The following is a 15,000-nucleotide window of genomic DNA, read 5'->3' as shown; positions in this document are numbered from 1 at the left end:
ACAATGTAAACAAACATGCAGTTGGAAGCGAGTCTAATCAGGGTGATGCTTGCTAGTATTTTCTTGGGGTCTTAATTAACAATTAAGGCAATTAGTCCTAGAGCTGATGTTCGTTAACACAAGCCCTGGTCCATAAACAGTCTCTAACCTTGTATTATATATATAGAAATAGCGCTAACAAATGCTATAAAATGTTTGTAAGGGTTATGGAATACAACACAGAAGTGCCTTTCTATCCGCTGCTCCGCCCTCTCCTATCCTTACACCTTGGCTCCGCCCATAGCATCTTTATACTCGATCCACGGCCAGCGGATCTAAGTTTCTGCTGGTGATAAACGCCACCCAAAAGTAAATTGGTTTTATTTCTAAATTTGGTAAAAATTAGTCTGCTCCAGGTGAGGCTCGAACTCACAACCCCGGCATAGCTCAGTCACTGTCTTATAAGTACCGTGCGCTAACCGATTGCGCCACTGGAGCGTAGTTTATTTCACGTACGGCAAGGGATGATTCAAACCCGCGGTTATCGCAAACGCTAGCCAACACCTCGGCAGCCCGATTAAACTCTACGGCCTGTTAATGCCCATTTTTAGTTGTCAAAGCCTATGTGCCTACGTTACATATCAAAGCCAATGAGCCTATGTTACATATTATTACTAAATATTTTCAATCAAAGCCGATGAGCCTTCGTTACATATTACGTACTACATATTTTCAGTCAAAGCCGATGAGCCAACGTTACATAATACTGAATATTATATCAGTCAAAGCCGATAAACCTACGTTACATTAGTAATATTTTCAGTCAAAGCCGATGAGCCCAAGTTACATAATACTGAATATTATATCAGTCGAAGCCGATGAACCTACGTTACATTAGTAATATTTTCAGTCAAAGCCGATGAGCCCACGTTACATAATACTAAATATTATATCAGTCAAAGCCGATGAACTTACGTTACATTAATAATATTTTCAGTCAAAGACGATGAGCCCACGTTACATATTACTAAATATTATATCAGTCAAAGCCGATGAACCTACGTTACTCATTCCTAAACATTTTCATTGTTCAGTTTCGACGAAAGTTAACGTTTAACATAATCCCCGAATCCTTGGGCGGTAAATTAATAATTATTATTGATTTTATTATACGAACCTCAGTCAACTTATCATCCACTGGTACTCGTCAATTTGCAAATTCACTTAAATAAAAATAATGTATTCAAAGTCTCGCGAATGAAATGAAAATTTTATATATATATATATATATATATATATAATATATTATATATATATATATATTATATATATATATATATATAAAATGGACGCCGCCAGTGCTTTCCTCTAACTGAAATCTTCAATTAGACGAAAGTATTAACTCCAATATTCGTATGGATAGTCATTTTAAAAAGGGGGAATTCTTGCGATTGTCACTCAACTTTTTATGTTAGCTGATTTATTATTCCTATTCTCATCTGCATTTAATCCTCACATTGCGTGTGCCCCAAGGTATTGATTTTTTCCGTATCAATGATAATTTAAATACGCAAGATGGAAATTCACAGTCACAATAATATTTTCAATGGCAAAGTTTAAACAATTATTCGGCTGAGCTGTTCATCGTTGGAGAATGTTGCATATAAATGTTCGCTTCGGTAAATGTTGACCGTAAATGTTCACTTTGGAGAATGTTGCATATAAATTTTCGCCTCGGTAAATGTTGACCGTAAATGTTCACTTTGGAGAATGTTGCATATAAATGTTCGCTTCGTAAATGTTGAACCGTAAATGTTACGTTGGGAGAATGCATTAAAGTTCGCTTCGGTAAATGTTGATGTTTTAAATTTGGTTTCAACCTGGAAGGGAGTGTTTGCAAATTATAAATGTTTTTTTCGCCTCGGTAATGCCAAACCTTGGGGAGTGTTGCACTATAAATGTTGCTCGTAAATGTTGAACGCTAATGTTCACATTCGAGAATGTTGCATATAAATGTTCGCTTCGGTAAATGTTGACTGTAAATGTTCACCTTGGAGAGTGTTGCATATAAATGTTCGCTTTGGTAAATGTTGACCATAAATGTTCACGTTGGAGAATGTTGCATATAAATGTTCGCTTCGGTAAATGTTGACTGTAAATGTTCACCTTGCAGAGTGTTGCATATAAATGTTCGCCTCGGTAAATGTTGACCGTAAATGTTCACGTTGGAGAATGTTGCATATAAATGTTCGCTTCGGTAAATGTTGACTGAAAATGTTCACCTTGGAGAGTGTTGCATATAAATGTTCGCCTCGGTAAATGTTGAACGCAAATGTTCACCTTGGAAAATGTTGCATATAAATGTTCGCTTCGGTAAATGTTGGCCGTAAATGTTCACGTTGGAGAATCTTTCATATAAATGTTCGCTTCGGTAAATGTTGACTGTAACTGTTCACCTTGGAGAGTGTTGCATATAAATGTTCGCCTCGGTAAATGTTGACCGTAAATGTTCACGTTGGAGAATGTTGCATATAAATGTTTGCTTCAGTAAATGTTGACTGTAAATGTTCACCTTGCAGAGTGTTGCATATAAATGTTCGCCTCGGTAAATGTTGAACGCAAATGTTCACCTTGGAAAATGTTGCATATAAATGTTCGCTTCAGTAAATGTTGGCCGTAAATGTTCACGTTGGAGAATGTTTCATATAAATGTTCGCTTCGGTAAATGTTGACTGTAAATGTTCACCTTGGAGAGTGTTGCATATAAATGTTCGCCTCGGTAAATGTTGACCGTAAATGTTCACGTTCGAGAATGTTGCATATAAATGTTCCCTTCGGTAAATGTTGAACGCAAATGTTCATCTTGGAAAATGTTTTGTCATATAAATGTTTCGCATTTCGGTTAAATGTTGCCACGTAAATGTTTCACGTTGGAGAATGTTGCATATAAATGTTCGCTTCGGTAAATGTTGACCGTAAATGTTCACGTTGGAGAATGTTGCATATAAATGTTCGCCTCAGTAAATGTTGGCCGTAAATGTTCACGTTGGAGAATGTTGCATATAAATGATCGCCCCGGTAAATGTTGACCGTTAATGTTCACGTTCGAGAATGTTGCATATAAATGTTTCACATTCGTTAAATTGTGACTAGTTAAATGTTTTACACCTTGGAGAGTGTATGCAATATAATGTTCGCTTTGGTAAATGTTGAAACGCAAATGTTTCACCTTGATAAAAGAATATTTGCTTATAAAATTCTTCGCTTAATCGGTCATGTTTGACTGTGAAATGGTTCACCTTGAGAGACGTATTGCATATAAATGTTCGCCTCGATAAATGTTGAACGCAAATGTTCACCTTGGAAAATGTTGCATATAAATGTTCGCTTTGGTAAATGTTGAGCGTAAGTGTTCACCTTGGACATTGTTGTATATAAATGTTTGCTTAGGTGATTGTTTCTCATAAATTTTCACGTTGGAAAATGTTTCTTATAAATGTTCACATTGGAGTATGTTGCGTATAAATGTTCACTTTGGTGATTGTTTCTTATAAATGTTCACGCTGGTGAATATTGCATATAAATGTTCACATTGACCAATGTTACAGATAAATGTTCACGTTGGCCAATGTTGCATATAAATGTTCAGGTTGGTCAATGTTGCATATAAATGTTCAGGTTGGTCAATGTTACAGATAAATGTTAACGTTGGTTAATGTTACTTATTAATGCTCAAGTTGGTTAATGCTGCTTATAAATATTCACGTTCGAGAATGTTGCATATAAATGTTCACGTTGGTGAATATTGCATTTAATGTTCACGTTGGTCAATGTTGCTTATAAATGCTCAAGTTTGTCAGTGTTGCATATAAATGCTCAAGTTGGTTAATGTTGCTTATAAATATTCACGTTCAAGAATGTTGCATATAGTTGTGCATAAATGTTCCTTTTGGGAACTGTTGGATAGGAGCACACACGAGCATAAGTTTCAGTGTTGAAAACTAATAAAAATTCTTTGAATACTCACTCAGATTCCAAGTTGAAGAGGCCGATGCAGCTACGCCCATTTCTCTGAAAAAAAGAAGAGAGATATTTATTGAGCATCTGTAATTAGCCGAGAATAAATTTGCCTCTTGTATCGAGGCAAGCAAGGACGATCCAGGAAACACAGAGGAATGTAAGGAGTTCTGGGAGCAAATGAGATGAGGTAGTGATCGAACTGGTTGACTTGCGTTCACATTTCCAACAGTAATACCGATAAAAAACAAAAAACTTCTGCTTAATCGAGTTTCCTGTCCGGTGGTGGTCCCAGCCACGCCCATAAAACTCTTGGCTCCGGCCCGTGAAACTCAACAACAGTCCGGTGTTGGCCTATGTTGTTGGTACCTACAGCGTTACCAGAAGTACGATTATGGCTAACTTTAACCTTAAATAAAAAATAAAAAAACTACTAGGACTAAGGGGCTGCAATTTGGTATATTTGATGATTGGAGGGTAGATGATCAGCATATCAATTTGCAGTCCACTAGCCTCGGTAGTTTTTAAGCTCTGAGGGCGGAAGGATAGACAAGCCGACATCATTTTTCAAGTTTTACGCAAAAGAAAATAACAAGAATGAAAATGGTCCCCGGACGGACAGACAAAACTAGCGCAATATTATTTTTAGAAGAAAACTTAAAAAAAAAGGAATAAAAATGGTTCCTGCGTCTCAGCGAATCTTAAATTTGGCTCGTCAGAGGGAGACTCGACGCCGATCCATACGAAGGGAACAATTTAGGACAGCTCCCTTTAAAATCCAATGCGCCTCTGTTGACCTGCGCAGTTTGTTATGTAAGTGGTAGTTGGTCAACAGTGGCGTGTCACAGCTAAGGTGGAGAAGGCACTTGGTTGATAAATTTATCTCTGAATGCCAGCAATCTCTAGAGCCACTTCCTTTGTTATATATATATATATATATATATATATATATATATATATATATATATATATATATATATATATATATATATATATATTTATATATGTACAATATATATATATATGTATATATGTATATATGTATATGTATATATGTCTATATATATATATATATATATATATATATATATATATATATATATATATATATATATATATATATATTATATATATATATATATATATATATATATATATATTATACACACACAGAAGAATCATGGGGGTAGCAGACCCTACCGACACCTAGGTTGAAGAGGTAAAGACATGTCTTTCACAAGTATATATATATATACTATATATATATATATATATATATATATATATATATATATATATATCTATTACACACACAGAACCATGGGGGTAGCAGACCCTACCGACACCTAGGTTGAAGAGGTAAAGACATGTCTTTCACATCGCATGATTCATCCTCAAGGATGGAAATGTACACTTGGCAAGGAAAGTTAAGATACAGTTTTTTTAAATTTTCGGACATATATTGTTCAATAATGCCACACCTGGCAACTCTTGAAAGGGGGCGGAGCTTCAAAATCGTAGCGATTGTTGTTTTCTAGATTTCCAACAACTTTACACCATAAAGATTCTGTTGAGATCCTATAATCATTTATACTGAATGTAGAAACAGACTCTATATTATTCGTTAATGTTGGTTTGGTAACGTCAGTTGAGGGCAGAATATCGATCATCCCTTTTTAAAACCTACTGTGAATTCTTATTATAAGTAATATTTGACACTAAACACGTTAAATTCATACGTAATTGAAGACGGATCTTAAACAATGAGAGAAAGTGTTTTAAAGTGTTTTGGGCAGTACTTGTGGAAATCGTAAGGAACAATACAGTAAAGGATGAAATATGACGATAGAGAGCGCGCGCAAGCATAGGCCTATCGATAGAGATACTTAATTCATTATATTTACTTTGAGAGATTAAGTGATATTTTTTCAAATGTTTCAAAAGTTGAGAGAGAGAGAGAGAGAGAGAGAGAGAGAGAGAGAGAGAGAGAGAGAGAGAGAGCATGCATAGGCCTATCTATAGAGATACTTAATTCGTTATATACTTTGAGAGATTGAGTGATAATATTTTTTCAAATGTGTTTTAAAAACTGAGAGAGAGAGAGAGAGAGAGAGAGAGAGAGAGAGAGAGAGAGAGAGAGAGAGAGAGAGAGGGGAGCAAAATTTGCTCGTGAAAGCTTAGGCCTATTTATAACTACTTAATTTCATAATATTTTCTTTGGGAGATTGAGTGGTAATATATATATTTTTAAAGTATGTTTTAGAAGTGAAGAGAGAGAGAGAGAGAGAGAGAGAGAGAGAGAGAGAGAGAGAATTATAGTACTGGTGACGGACTTGTGACGGGGGAAAGGTAGAAGAAAATATAATGAAATAAGTATCTCTATCGATAGGCCTATGTTTCCCGCGATAGTGATATGACTGCCAAGGTCGTGCTGCACTATGCTAGATAAAATTTGAAGGATCATAATATTCAAGTTAATTCTCTAAGAAATTCTTACCCTAATCTTGATTACATTCGACAGTTGCCGTAGCATTCAAAGATTGTAAAAAGACGTGGAAAATGTTAAAATGTTAGACACAGGGTGCGGTCATTCTTGCTCTCTTGATATAGTCTTGACTTTTGAAAATCGGGTTTCATCCACAAATCATTCACGAAAAAAGCTGTGTTAATTAAAAAATATTTATTACCACAAATAATTCAATATGTATTGCACAGGCAATTAAAGTTTTATATCGTGGGAGATCTTTCAGCCTCGCGGCAAAGAAATGCAGTCGTGTAAGGTTGTAGGCTACTACGAACTGCTCTGTAATGGGAGCATATAGCCAGAAAATCTTTGAGCTGACATGCTACTTTAACCTTGATTAAGATTTATATTTAAAGACAGTAGCTTTGTAAACAGCAACTAGCATTCGATCCATGTCAACGTCAAAGTAATCAAGTGACTTGCGCTCTCCCGCTCGGAGTTCTAGGGCCCCTCCTCACATCATAGAAAACGCTCTTGCTGATGCAACTAGATTTGTTCAACCTACCTTAGCCGTCGCAACATTGAGTGCCATTGACGTCAGCTAACTTTAATCCCTTTGGAATACAAGCATAAGTTTGTAGAAACTAAAATAATTGCATTCACCACTTACGATGAGGCAATATATCTCCGTTCATGAAGCAAAACGAGTAATTATTGTCGTCGTGATACATAGTACTAAAATCAGAAATTCACATTCTATCTACCAGATCTCTATGAACGAATCCATCTGAGATATTCCAATTACTTCGGACATATATCGTGTTTTTAAGTATCTGAACGGTTTTGTTTTGCAGTTTTAACTTATATGATATAATTTATAGTATATTTTCATATTCTAGAGTAAATTTAGCAATATTATGTCTTTTCAGTAAAAACAAATGGGAAATTGAATGAACGAAAGTTAATGAAAATTGTATCTTCAGTTTTCTTGTCGAGTGTACAGCCTATGAATGCTATATATATATATATATATATATATATATATATATATATATATATATATATATATATATATATATATATATATATATATATGTTTATATATATTATTATATATTATATATGTATCTTTATATATATATATTATATATATTATTATATAATTAGTATATTATATATACAAATATTATTATATATATATAATATATAATATATATATAATATATATATGTATATATTATATGTATATATATTAGGTACAGTTAAAGTGAAAGCACAAAAATAAATTTTAATTATCACATTACCTACTCTGTTCATGGAAGTTACATCGATCACCTCCTAACTTTTCCTAGTGTAAATAGTACAAGCTTTAAGCATTAACCTCAAACTTCAGTTACCTTAAGTTCAATCCCACCGGTGAATGAGAATATCTTGGCTCATTTCCCTCAAGATTTGAAGGCTTTCAGTGAAAAGCACTTTCAAAACACTATATGAAATATAGAAGACACAAAGTTGTTGCTGACATTACAATAACCTGGCGGAATTCAGTAAGAGATAAAAGGCAATCATTAAGAATACTGAAAAAAATTATACTAAATGAATGCAGCTGATGCATCAGTCATGCTTAACTCCATTGTTTGGGCAGTGTCTTCTACATTCATATGATGACCCGAAATATTACATTTATCCTCATGTTTTAAAATAAATTTTAGTTTTTTTTATTAAAGTATATTTTGAAACTTGAAGTTTTTTTTTTTTTTTTTTTTTTGCTTTTTTTTTTGCTAGGAAGTAGAACCACTTATACTATAGTAGATTTACATCAACCGTGCATTTGATCTCTAGGCCAGTCCCTTACGACGCTCTTGATTGGCTGTTGATAAGGCAATAAGAGGGCTGGAAACTCTCAGTCCCTCTCGAGAGTTCACATAGGTAGGATGTTTGTTTCACCTCTCCCGAGGGATACTTTTGAAAGACGTATCCCTCAGGAGAGGTGGAACATAGATCATACCCATGTAAACTCTCGGAGAGAGACTGAGAGTTTCCAGCCCTGTCAGGAGCGTCGTAAGGGACTGGGCCTAGACATCAGATGCACGGTTGATGTGAAACTACTATAGAATGTGGGACTCAACAGAAGACCCCGAAGTAATAGCCACAACTATGACGTGAATAAAAGTAACAAAGGTACGGACTGCTTTAACTTTGTGTTGACATAACTAAGTGGAGGAGACTTTATTGTTAATATCGATCAAAGGAAACCAATTATATCAGAATATGCCTTACTCTGCACTGACTGTTGGAAGAAAACATGAAAATCAATTTCATTTCAGGTCATCAAATGTAACCAAGCTAATTCGTTATTTTGACTGAACAGATAAAAAAATAAGCAAAAAGTTATGGGTAGAGTTAAATGAAGAATTTTCTTGCTCTTCTATATTTTTTTTTTCTTATCTCCTCGAACTTATATTTTCTTTTCTTTTTACGCTTACGAAGCGATTCCCAACGCAACGCCTGCAGTTACATTTCAACGCGTTAAATGTTTCACGCGAGAAAAGCTGTAGATAAGGTACTATACATGAAATGAGAGCACAGTGGTGCCGTGCTACAGGATAAATACAACAGGACAAGGCAGTATTGATACATATACATAATAGCTACAGAGAAAGACTGAAACATATACCTAAGTGCTACGCGGTAAGGCCGCACTGATACATGTACACATATACAGACGTGCTTCGAGCTAAGGCATACTGATACATATACATAAGTGCTACAGGGCAAGGCAGTATTGCTACATATACATAATAGCTACAGGGAAAGACAGTACTGACACATTTACATAAGAGCTACGCGGTAAGGCAGTACTGATACATATACATAAGAGCTACATGATAAGGCAGTACTGATATATATACATAAGTGCTACAGGGTAAGGAAGCACTGATACATATACATAAGTGCTACGCTATAAGACAGTATTGATATATATACATAACTGCTACATGGTAAGGCAGTACTGATACATATAGATAAGTGCTACAGGGAAAGACAGTACTGACACATATACAGAAGTGCTACACAATAAGGCAGTACTGATACATATACGTAAGTGCTACACGGTAAGGCAGTATTGATACATATACATAAGGTCTACAGGGAAAGGCAGTACTGATACATATACGAAATATCACAGACACGTACCAAGCGTTACACAATTTCTTCTTAAAATATATAATATCGTAATCTATAAGAATAAATTGCATTTTTATTAAATACGCATTTGACTCAATCCCAGACGGAGACTAATTTAGGTAAGTCACTCTATCAGGAAGGATGACTTCTTTAGCTGTAGATCAGCCTCAAAGATGTTTATTTCCAGATCCCTGGAAGTATAATGGACGCTTGAAGGGTAAGCTATATAAATTCAAGAAGCAATGTTTCGGTCCCTTGTACGCGGGTGTTGACGCCAGTGGCTATCTAGGACCAATGTTTGTATGTGACTGTGATTGTGATTTTGTGTGTGTGTGAAAATTTATTGTAACAGTGATGACTCCAGACAAGAAATTAGACAATGGCCAGTGCCAGGCTCACTCTGAGTAACATATTAATACATTATGATTTAGTAGCGGCAGGAGTCATATAATTTTAACCAGCGAGAGACATACTGAATGAAAAGAATATGTACACAATCTGACTTCATAAACAAGGGGTCATAACATAGTTCAGTGACATTTAGGTCATCGTAAATCTACTGTACAATGCATCCCTACAAAGGCCGCCTAAGATCATCGCAAAATGGCTGCGGTCAAACGCACAGTAGGTCATGTAACGTCACTGTAAGTTACTTACAGTTAAAATTATCACTGTAACTGAGGTCAAGGGGATAGATCGAGGTCATCCTAAGTCGATGTAAATAAATTGCAAATAAACTCAGAGATCAAGGTCATCTTAGGTCCCCTTAAAGTAACTATTGTCAGAGACACAAATTTGGGACGCCTATGATCTTAGTGAATGATCAAGGACCATGACGGATTTTCATACCGATTTTTCTTTACAACGACACAAAAGAGAGAGAGAGAGAGAGAGAGAGAGAGAGAATAAGCTTTTTAACAGTCTGATTAATTAGCTGCCAGAAGACGTTTCAGTATTTGGATTTGGAATCAGTTTTGGAAAGTGAAAAAATAATAAATGGAATATTTGAAAATTTCAGTAAAGTGCAAATTAGTATTTTTAAAGGTTGTGTCTCTATTTAGTAATGTAATACAGTGGGAAAGGCGTCAGCAGCTTATAATAATAATAATAATAATAATAATAATAATAATAATAATAATAATAAATAATATAAATAATAATAATAATAATAACAATAATAATTTAAAATAATATAATATAGCCAATCACAAAAGAATCAAGTTAGGGAAAATTCGAAATGAATGGAAAATAGTGAAAGACTGATACTATAATATAAATACACACACACACACACACACACACACATATATATATATATATATATATATATATATATATATATATATATATATACATGTGTGTGTGTGTACACACATGTAAACTACAATAAAAAACCTATTATCTTAATGTTCCAAAACCGCGGACATACCCACTCCCTGGAGGGGGCAGAGGCCCTTGGGCAAAAACCCAATTAATGTAAATTACCCGCGTGGGGGCAAAACACTCCCTCTCGAGGTTCCCGCCCGACGAAAAGTGCCCCAAAAAGAGGCCCATGTCCTCCTATAGGATGCCGGGAGGAGAGAGAGAGGCCTTTTACGAACAGGATATCCTTCTTAGGATGGACGGAAGTCGTGAACAATACATCATCCGGCGGATGGTGGAGCTGCCGCCCGCGGCCCTCGAAGCTGACGCCGCCTCCACGCCCCTACAGCAGGAGTAGGAAGGGGAGGGGAGGAGGAGGAGGAGGAGGGTGGAGGAGGAGAAGAGGAAGACGTCTGGGTAAGGGGGCCCTAAGTCGAGGAGGACGAATAATTTTTACGAGGTGATGAAGATCGACAAACAAAATTAGTCTCATGTCCCTCGACAATAATAATAATAATAATAATAATAATAATAATAATAATAATAATAATAATAATAATAATAATAATAATAATAATAATTTTCTATGGGGTCCACAATAATAAGAATGTTAAAAGTTTGTGTATAATTTATAAACACTTAAATAAAAGCTTTCGAACCCTTCCCTAGGTTCATCTTCAGTCCAGATTTTTTTTTTTTTTTTACCGAAGATGAACCCGGGGAAGGGTTCGAAAGCTTTTATTAAGTGTTTATAAATTATACACGAACTTTTAACATTCTTATTACTGTGGACCCCTTAGAACATAGAATAAACTCTCGTGATGGAGAGGCTTTACCAAATAATAATAATAATAATATAATAATAATAATAATAATAATAATAATAATAATAATAATAATATAATAATAATAATAAGGGAGCCAACGTCAGCACTGACTAGCATGATATTAATTATAAAAATGGTGACAACGTAAATAAAATTAGACAATGACGAAAATTGAAGAAAACTTATTTTCAAAATTAGGAAGTTGATAACTGTTTACATTCCGATACACATTACTTTTCTCGTTAATTAATCACCTAGAACAATAATTTTTGTTTTTGGATAATGCCTACTGTTCTCAGCGATACCAGAAATAAGGTAAAAAAAGATATGTTCTCAGCGATACCAGAAATAAGGTAAAAAAAGATAAATTTCATATTTTTGATTGGTAAAATGTACACTTTTTCCCAATGTGCGCAAATAGGACAGTGAATTAGAAATCATTAGACGTATCTCTCCAGGTAAATCCAGTTTTTTTACACCTTCTTCTGTTGAGAATAATGTCATATTTACAAAAGTGCAAAATGTTTCGAAATTTCGTTTTGCTTTCTTTGAGTAGGGTCAAGGGAGGTCGGAAATGAGGGAAATTTTCATTAGAAGATATACAAAGTTTCTGATTCAATTTAAAACACTGATAATGTATGTATATGTTAGAGGGAATATGTGAATCCTTAGGGCATACCGTGAAATAACCAATTCGCTTAGGAACATTTGATCCCAGAGAGCTAGTACTAAACTAGGTGAAACAGTGATTCATCTACACTGTTTCGCCCGGTTTGGTACTAGTCCCTTTGTGGTCAAATGTATTTCGCCATGTATAGTACTACCCCCTGGGGGATGAAATGCACTTAGGGACATCTGATCCCGCAAAGGCTAGTACTAAACACGGCGAAATACATTCAACTCCCCAGGGGCGAGTACTAAACACGGCAAAACAGAGTAGATGAATCACTGTTTCACTGTGTTTAGTACTAGCCCTCGGGGTTCAAATGTTCCTAAGCGAATTGGTCATTTCACATATTCACTAGGGAATTCGTGAAATCCATGATTTCACATATTCCCTGTAACACATATTATATATATATATATATATATATATATATATATATATATATATATATATATATATATATATATACATACTATATATATATATATATATATATACATACACACACTATATATATATATATATATATATATATATATATATATATAAAATTAATCTAGTCGTCAATATAGGCTAGCCAACTTAACTTTTCCAAAACGATTATTATCTAATAATAATAATAATAGTAATAATTAGTGGACGTCTCGTAAAGGATAAATAAAACTCTGTACTTCCGCATTCTTTTCGATACTACCCCCAAGCATCTCTTTATTAAAAAAAAAAAAAAAAAAAAAAAAAAAAAAAAAAAAAAAAAAAAAAAAAAAAAGAAGTCGGATAAAGGGCCCCCTCCCGGCTGAGTTGAATATAGAATTTAGGCCACAGGGCAACCACTGGGACCTATGACGTCATTCAGCGCTGAACTGGAAATTGACAGTATAAAAGGCTTGAAAGGCGTAACAGGAGGAAAACCTCAAAGCAGTTGCACTATAAATCAAGTGTTAGGAGCGTGTTAAGTAAGATGGAAGAAAGAGAATATGAAAGGAGGTACAGCAAAAGGAACGAAAGTGGTTGAACTAGTGGCCGAAGGCACGCTGCAAAGAACCTTAAGTAATGCCTACAGTGCACCACATGAGGTCCACTGACGGCACTACCTTCCTACGGGTGGCCCCTCCCAGTGACAACTATGGAGACGGAATAAGAATTTACCCACGGCACGGAGGAATGGATCTATCATACTTTTGCTTTATAATACCAGTAATAATAAATTATTACTACTACTAATACTCATAATGATAATAATCATTATGCCATATAAAGCACAATCACGACTTCTGGCTTATATTTTTGAGGCACATTATTATACGACACGATTCTTTTGTAAATTTTGTCAGCTTTCTATGGCTAGATCCCCCTTAGTCAGGAAGCTAAATAATTCGTTATTGTCATCATATACTCCAAAAGCCCACTAAAGAAGAGCCCCTTTGTACCCTGCAATAGTCATAATAATATCAGCAGTGACAGATAAATAGAATATAGGATTTAGGCCGAAGGCCAAGCGCTGTGACCTATGACGTCATTCAGCGCTGAAAGGGAAATTGACAGTAAGGTTTGAAAGGTGGAACAGGAGAAAAACCTCGCAGCTGCACTACGAAATAATCGTTAGGAGAGGGTGGATAGATAGATGGAAGTCAGAGAACATGAGCGGAGGTACAATAAAAGGAATGAAAGAGGCCGTAGATAAGGGCCGAAGGGTCGCTGCAAAGACCCTTAAATAGTGCCTACAGTACACCGCGCGAGGTGCACTGACGGCACTAACCCCCTCCGGAAATCAGTAATGATATTATCATCAATAATAATCATACAAAGAACAAAGATAATTAAGATACCGAGGTAAATATGTTTTAAATTCACAAAAACTGGACATAAAACCAGAGGAACAACTTCGCCGGGTATATTTACAATAGTTATCGTAAAGCAAGAGCATGAAAGAGCTAAGAGCTAAAACGTGGTTTCCCAAATCCAAGATCATATTCTATAGGAAATATAATTTAAAAAAAAAAATCTTTTAATCAACGACAATTGGCAAAGAAAACTAGAAAACTAATTGTGACTGACATCCTCGGCTGCGGAAATTTTAAAACAATTTTGTCAGTAAAGCTGAAAGAAACATTACAATATATATATATATATATATATATATATATATATATATATATATATATATAATAATAATAATAACATATAGATATTATTTATTTATTTATTTATCTGGCACCACAGGGAAGCGTTTCACGCAGGTTCATGGCCTTTAACCTCTTCCATGAAAACAAACTTTTATTATAAAAAAAGATCAGGTTATAATGATAAATTCCCGAGGTATATCTCCATGCAGTATTACTGTAGGCGAGAACTACGAGTACAATATTGTATAAAAGGAGTTTTGCCAATTTCATCCAACGATAATATTAAACAAAATAAATTTTCTAAAATATAAAATACAACTGTCACCATAGTGGCTGTCAATCTTGGGACTGGTCAGCGATATATAAAAATGG

At 34.8% G+C, this 15,000-nt stretch overlaps 1 protein-coding gene and 1 non-coding gene across 2 annotated transcripts in view; both read right to left on the bottom strand.

The window, feature by feature from the left end:
- LOC135197005 (zinc finger protein 260-like) overlaps nt 1-15,000 on the bottom strand; it is a 287,023-nt gene that overhangs the window by 150,285 nt on the left and 121,738 nt on the right. The window contains exon 2 of the mRNA XM_064223894.1: nt 4,007-4,050. The gene's annotated coding sequence lies outside the window, so the exon portion shown is untranslated. The remainder of the gene's footprint in view (nt 1-4,006; nt 4,051-15,000) is intronic.
- On the bottom strand, nt 388-477 carry Trnai-uau (transfer RNA isoleucine (anticodon UAU)). The gene is given in 2 exon segments: nt 388-423; nt 440-477. It is a non-coding gene; the product is annotated as a tRNA-Ile (tRNA).

The sequence above is a fragment of the Macrobrachium nipponense genome, chromosome 18 (genome assembly GCF_015104395.2).
Source record: "Macrobrachium nipponense isolate FS-2020 chromosome 18, ASM1510439v2, whole genome shotgun sequence".
Classification (NCBI taxonomy): Eukaryota; Metazoa; Arthropoda; class Malacostraca; order Decapoda; family Palaemonidae; genus Macrobrachium; species Macrobrachium nipponense.
The sequence above is the reverse complement of the archived record's forward strand: the minus strand, read 5'-3'. Positions and strand labels throughout refer to the sequence as shown.